We start from the raw sequence: 7,273 nt of genomic DNA, 5'->3' as shown, positions 1-7,273 counted from the left end.
CCGCTCTGGCCCCCCTCTCTATGATCCTTTTGCGTCACTTCCGGCCCCCCCCCCGGCGCCGCTTCTGCCGCCGACGTTTGAATAACTTTATTGGTCGGCGCGGGTGGACAAGGGAGGGGGGGGCTCCCGCCTGCCCCCTAGAGGCCGCTCTCCGTCGAGGCAGCTAATAATAATGTTGGTATTTGTCAAGCGCTCACTATGTGCAGAGCACTGTTCTAAGCGTAATAATAATAATAATGGTATTTGTTAAGCGCTTCCTATGTGCAGAGCACTGTTCTAAGGGCAATCATAATAATAATGGTATTTGTTAAGCGTTTACTATGTGCACAGCACTGTTCTAAGGGCAATAATAATAATAATAATGGTATTTGTTAAGCGCTTCCCATGTGCAGAGCACTGTTCTAAGCGTAATAATAATAATAATGCTTTTTGTTAAGCGTTTACTATGTGCACAGCACTGTTCTAAGGGCAGTAATAATAATAATAATGGTTTTTGTTAAGCGTTTACTATGTGCACAGCACTGTTCTAAGGGCAATAATAATAATAATAATGGTATTTGTTAAGCGCTTCCTATGTGCAGAGCACTGTTCTAAGCGTAATAATAATAATAATGGTATTTGTTAAGCGCTTCCTATGTGCAGAGCACTGTTCTAAGGGCAATCATAATAATAATGTTTTTTGTTAAGCGTTTACTATGTGCACAGCACTGTTCTAAGGGCAGTAATAATAATAATAATAATAATAATAATAATGGTTTTTGTTAAGCGTTTACTATGTGCACAGCACTGTTCTAAGGGCAATAATAATAATAATGATGTTGGTTTTTGTTAAGCGTTTACTATGTGCAGAGCACTGTTCTAAGCGCAATAATAATACTAATAATGGTATTTGTTAAGCGCTTCCTATGTGCAGAGCACTAAGTGCAATAATAATAATAATAATTATTATTATTATGTTGGTCTTTGTTAAGCGTTTACTAGGTGCAGAGCACTGTTCTAAGTGCAATAATAATAATTATTATTATTATGTTGGTATTTGTTAAGCGTTTACTAGGTGCAGAGCACTGTTCTAAGTGCAATAATAATAATAATTATGTTGGTATTTGTTAAGCGTTTACTAGGTGCAGAGCACTGTTCTAAGCGCAATAATAATAATAATAGTAATGTTGGTATTTGTTAAGCGTTTACTAGGTGCAGAGCACTGTTCTAAGCGCAATAATAATAATACTAATAATGGTATTTGTTAAGTGCTTCCTATGTGCAGAGCACTGTTCTAAGTGCAATAATAATAATAGTAATGTTGGTATTTAAGCGTTTACTATGTGCAGAGCACTGTTCTAAGTGCAATAATAATAATAATAGTAATGTTGGTATTTAAGCGTTTACTATGTGCACAGCACTGTTTTAAGCGCAATAATAATAATAATGGTATTTGTTAAGCGCTTCCTATGTTCAGAGCGCTGTTCTAAGTGCAATAATAATAATAATAATGGTATTTGTTAAGTGCTTCCTATGTGCAGAGCGCTGTTCTAAGCGCAATAATAATAATAATAATGGTTTTTGTTAAGCGCTTCCTAGGTGCAGAGCATTGTTCTAAGTGCAATAATAATAATAATAATGTTGGTATTTGTTAAGCGCTTCCTAGGTGCAGAGCACTGTTCTAAGTGCAATAATAATAATAATAATAATAATGTTGGTATTTGTTAAGCGCTTCCTAGGTGCAGAGCACTGTTCTAAGTGCAATAATAATAATAATAATAATAAAGTTGGTATTTGTTAAGCGCTGACATTATTATTAGTAAGCGCTTAACAAATGCCAGTATTATTATTATTGTTCTCTGGGCCTCAGTTCCCTCATCTGTAAAATGGGGATGAGGACCGGGAGCCTCACGTGGGACCACCTGATGACCCTGTCTCTCCCCCAGCCCTTAGAACAACGCTCTGCACATAGTAAGCGCTTCACAAATACCAACATTATTAGTAGTAGTAGTAAGCGCTTAACAAATGCCATTATTATTGTTCTCTGGGCCTCAGTTCCCTCATCTGTAAAATGGGGATGAGGACCGGGAGCCTCACGTGGGACCACCTGATGACCCTGTCTCTCCCCCAGCGCTCAGAACAGCGCTCTGCACAGAGTAAACGCTTCACAAATACCAACATCATTATTATTAGTAGTAGTAAGCGCTTAAATGCCAATTCTTCTTCTCTGGGCCTCAGTGACCCCCTCTGGGGAGGCTGGGAGCCCCACGTGGGACAACCGGATGACCTGGCATCCCCCCCCAACGCTTAGCAGAGAGGAAGCGCTTGACGAAAGCGACATTATTAACGCTGTTATTAGTAGTATTATTGCTATTATTAGGAAGGCAGGGAGAGGCTGGAGGCGGGCTCCCTCTCGTGCCCGAGGTGGGGGGTTGCAGCCGTTTTCCTCCTGTAAACAGTGAACAGCTGCTGCTCCAAGGCCGCCTTGGGCCTGGAGGAGGAAGAAGAAGGGGAGAAAGAGGAAGAAAAGGAGGCTGAGCCTTGCCCCCTTTGCAGCTGGGGCCTCCACCCCCTGCACCGCACCTCGCACCGCCCAGGTAAACCTGCCCCTCTCCTCCCCTCCCAGCCTCCCGCAGCCTCCTCTCCCCCGCTGCCCACCTTTGCGTGCCCCTCTTGCAGCCTCCCATCCACCCAACTAACTCTTCCCCCCTTCAAAACCCTCCTGGGGCCTCCTCCAGGAGGCCTTCCTCGACTGAGCCCCCCCCCCTTCCCCTCTGCTCCTCTGCCCTGGGCTCATTTCCACATATCATTTATATCACCCTATTTATTTTGTCACCGAGGTGTTCGGCCCCTGGATTCCGTTTCTCTCACTCATGTCTTGTTTTTGGTTTATCCTCTCGGGCCCTGCCGTCCGTCCCCCCCCCCCCCGGCTCACCGGGCAGGGAGGCGTCCGCCGCCCGGTTGTCCGTTCCAAGCGCCCAGTACGGGGCTCTGCACGTAGTAGGCGCTTAATAGACGATAATGATAACGTCGGTATCTGTCAGGCGCTTACTATGGGCCGAGCACCGTTCTGAGCGCCGGGGTAGACGAGGTGATCGGGTTGTCCCACGTGAGGCTCCCAGTCTTCATCCCCATTTTCCAGATGAGGTCGCCGAGGCCCAGCGAAGTGAAGTGACCTGCCCACGGGCACACAGCTGACAAGTGGCAGAGCTGGGATTCGAACCCCTGACCTCTGCCTCCCGAGCCCAGGGCTCTTTCCACTGGGCCACGCTGCTTCCGAATGAATGAGGCGAGTGCCCTGGCCCCCAGGGACAGGTCACCGGGCCCCAGACTGGTCGCCGGTCTGGCCCTGCGGCCTCCTCGCACGGTGCACGGGGCGTAAGGAGGAAGGAAGGCCCAGCCTCGCACCCCTCGCCCACCTTCCTAACCCCCTGCCTCTTCCACCCCCACGCGGACCTTCCAAGTTGGCTTCCCTCTTCCCTCCCTCCGACCTGTTGTCCCAGGACCAGGGCCCGAGAAATGAGGGGGCAAATAATCGTCAACAACACCTTGGGCGGCGGTCCCGGCCAGCTCGGCCCGGGAAGTGCCCCGTCTCGGTGGGGGATAAGCAGCGTGGCTCAGTGGGAAGAGCACGGGCTTTGGAGTCGGAGGTCATGAGTTCAAATCCCAGCTCCGCCCCTTGTCAGCTGTGTGACTGTGGGCAAGTCACTTCTCTGTGCCTCAGTGACCCCATCTGGAAAATGGGGATGAAGACTGTGAGCCCCACGGGGGACAACCTGATTCCCCTGTGTCTACCCCAGCGCTTACAAAGGTGCTCGGCACATAGTAAGCGCTTCACAGATACCAACATTATTATCATCCGTGCCATGAACCGCTCGTTTTCTGCTCACAGATAACAATAATAATGTTGGTATCTGTGAAACGCTTACTATGTGCCGAGCACCGTTCTAAGCGCTGGGGGAGATACAGGGGAATCAGGTCGTCGCACGTGAGGCTCACATTGAATCCCCATTTTACAGATGAGGTAACTGAGGCAGAGAAAAGTTAAGTGACTTGCCCACAGTCACACAGCTGACAAGTAATAATAATGTTGGTATTTGTGAAGCGCTTACTATGTGCCGGGCACTGTTCTAAGCGCTGGGGGAGATACAGGGGAATCAGGTCGTCCCACGTGAGGCTCCCAGCGAATCCCCATTTTACAGATGAGGTAACTGAGGCATGGAAAAGTTAAGTGACTTGCCCACAGTCACACAGCTGACAAGTAATAATAATGTTGGTATTTGTTAAGTGCTTCCTATGTGCCGAGCACTGTTCTAAGCGCTGGGGTAGTCACAGGGGAATCAGGTTGTCCCACGTGGGGCTCCCGGTCTTCATCCCCATTTTACAGATGAGGGAACTGAGAAGTGAAGTGACTTGCCCACGGTCACACAGCTGACAAGTGGCAGAGCCGGGATTCGAACTCATGACCTCTGACTCCCAAGCCCGGGCCCTTTCCACTGAGCCAGATTACTCCCTTCCTTGAATACAAATCGCCCCGGGTTATCTGGCCTTGTAGCAAGGTAGCCCAGATTAAAGGGGAGTTAGGAGTTAATTGGACTTGGCATTTGGATTTCTTTCCTCTGGGACGCAGATCGCTCGATCGCTGGTATTGATTGAGCGCTCCCGGCGCGCGCAGCCCGTACTAAGCGTCTGGGGGAGTGCCGTACAGTATCACCGGTAGACAACTTGTTGCTATTGTTCTTGTCCGTCCGTCTCCCCCGGTTAGACCGTAAGCCCGTCAAAGAGCAGGGACTGTCTCGTCTGTTGCCGATTTGTACACTCCCAGCGCTCAGTACAGTGCTCTGCACATAGTAAGCGCTCTTTGGGCAAGTCACTTCACTGTGCCTCAGTGACCTCATCTGGAAAACGGGGATTAAGACTGTGAGCCCCAGGTGGGACAACCTGATTCCCCTGTGTCTACCCCGGCGCTTAGAACAGTGCTCTGCACATAGTAAGCGCTTAACAAATACCAACATTATTATTATTATTATTATTAATAAATACTATTGAATGAATGAATGAATGCCCGCAGTGAGTTTACAGTCTAGAAGGGGAGACAGATATTAATATAAAAAAATAATTTCTAGATGTGTACCTTAGTGCTGTCCAAAGGGTACATGGAGTGGCGTTGGGGTATGTCATCGGCAGTTGTTCCCGGCTGGTACTTCCCAAGCGCTTAGTACAGTGCTCGACACACAGTAATCGCCCAATAAATACAGCGTGGCTCAGTGGAAGGAGCTTGGGCTTTGGAGTCAGAGGTCTTGGGTTCGACTCAAATCTGTTGCCGATTTGTCCCTTCCAAGTGCTTAGTACAGTGCTCTGCACATAGTAAGCGCTCAGTAAATACTGTTGAATGAATGACTCCCGGCTCTGCCACCTGTCGGCTGTGTGACTGTGGGCAAGTCACTTACCTTCTCTGTGCCTCAGTGACCTCATCTGTAAAATGGGGATTAACTGTGAGCCTCACGTGCGACGACCTGATGACCCTGTATCTCCCCCACCGCTTAGAACAGCGCTCGGCACATGGTAAGCGCTTAACAATATTATTATTATTAAATACGAGGGAATGAATGAAAGCACTTATTGAGCTCCTACAGTGCGCAGAGCACTTTACTAAACTCCTGTCAGAGTACAGGAAAACTATTAAACTTGATCCCTCTCTTCCAGGAGCTGCATTGTATTAAATTCACATTTATCTCAGTTTAGAACAGTGCTTGGCACATAGTAAGCGCTTAATACCATCGTTCTCATTTATCTAGGCCTCTTCAAGCGATACAGCCTTTACCATTATTTGCCGTGAGAAATTAGAAGCCGTGCGGCCGCGTGGAAGAACCACGGGCCCGGTCGTCGGGGGGCCTGGGTTATAATCCTGTCTCTGATACTCGTCTGCCGCGTGACGCTGGAGACGTCACTCGGCTTCTCTGGGCCTCATCTGTAAAACATTCATTCAATAGTATTTATCGAGCGGTTACTACGTGCAAGAGCACTGTACTAAGCGCTAGGAATGAACAAGTCGGCAACAGATAGAGACGGCCCCTGCCCTCTGACGGGCTTACGGTCTAATCGGGGGAGACGGACGGACGGGAACGATGGCGATAAATAGAGTCGAGGGGAAGAACATCTCGTAAAAACAGTGGCGACTAAATAGAATCGAGGCGATGTACATCTCATTGACGAAATAAATAGGGTGATGAAAATATATACAGTCGAGCGGACGAGTACGGTGCTGAGGGGAGGGGAAGGGCGAGGAGGAGGAGCAGAGGGAAATGGGAGAAAAGAGGGGATTAAGAGTGAGCCCCGTGTGATGCGTGGACGGCGTCCATCCCGATAATCTTAAATCTAGCTCGCATTTATGTGACTGGCACGTCGCGGTGCTTAATAAATATTTTTAAAAAACCACAGTTCTCCCCTTCTACCTTACGGCACCGATCTCCTGCCACAACCCAGCCTACACGCTCCACTAATACCAACCGACTCTTTGTATGATGATCTCCTCTCTCCTCCCACCGGCCACTTGCCCTGGTCCTTCTTCTGGCCTGGAACTCCTGTCCCTTTCGTAGATAAAGAGTTCATCATTCTCCCCACCTTCAAAACCCACTGAAATCACCCCTCTTCCAGGAGATCTTCCCCGATTAAGTCCTCATTTCCTCCCTGCCCTCCCCTCCGCTTCTTCTGGGCGCTTGGCTGCGTGTCCCTCGAGCATCTAGAGAAGCGGCGTGGCTCAGTGGAAAGAGCACGGGCTCTGGAGTCCGAGGTCATGGGTTCGAATCCCGGCTAAATCTGTGTGACTTTGGGCAAGTCACTTCACTTCTCGGTGCCTCAGTTCCCTCAGCTGTAAAATGGGGATTAAGACTGTGAGCCCCACGTGGGACAACCTGATTCCCCTGCGTCTACCGCAGCGCTTAGAACAGTGCTTGGCACCTAGTAAGCGCTTAACAAATACCAACATTATTATTATCTATTTACCCCATCCCCTGCCCGACAGCGGTTGTCTACGTACCCTTTCACTCTTCCGTTTCTGCTCTCCGTAATTTATTACGATGCCTCGCTCCCTCTGTAAATTAGATTTGTAAACGGCTGGGGGGCCGCTTGGGACCGGGGGGGGAGATCCTGAACTCCAATTTGATTCTCCTCACTAATAAATAATAATAACGTTGGTATTTGTTAAGCGCTATCTGCAGAGCACTGTTCTAAGCGCTGGGGTAAGTACAAGGTAATCAGGTTGTCCCACGTGAGGCTCACACAGTCTTCATCC

The 7,273-nt window shown here is 48.7% G+C and overlaps 1 protein-coding gene across 3 annotated transcripts in view; it reads left to right on the top strand.

Annotated features, from left to right (window-relative positions):
• Positions 1-119: 119 nt before the first annotated feature.
• CTPS2 (CTP synthase 2) overlaps positions 120-7,273 on the top strand; it is an 85,840-nt gene continuing 78,686 nt past the window's right edge. Inside the window, exons 1-2 of one of the 3 annotated variants that reach the window (XM_007670434.4) lie at positions 120-174; positions 2,439-2,576. The gene's annotated coding sequence lies outside the window, so the exon portion shown is untranslated. Of the gene's footprint in view, positions 175-2,305; positions 2,577-7,273 lie in introns of those variants that run through there. The other 2 variants (XM_007670437.4, XM_007670433.3) reach the window with 2 other exon arrangements.

Source organism: Ornithorhynchus anatinus, chromosome 15 (assembly GCF_004115215.2).
Source record: "Ornithorhynchus anatinus isolate Pmale09 chromosome 15, mOrnAna1.pri.v4, whole genome shotgun sequence".
NCBI classification, from domain to species: domain Eukaryota; kingdom Metazoa; phylum Chordata; class Mammalia; order Monotremata; family Ornithorhynchidae; genus Ornithorhynchus; species Ornithorhynchus anatinus.
Note: the sequence above shows the minus strand (reverse complement) of the source record. Positions and strands in the feature narration are given on the sequence as shown.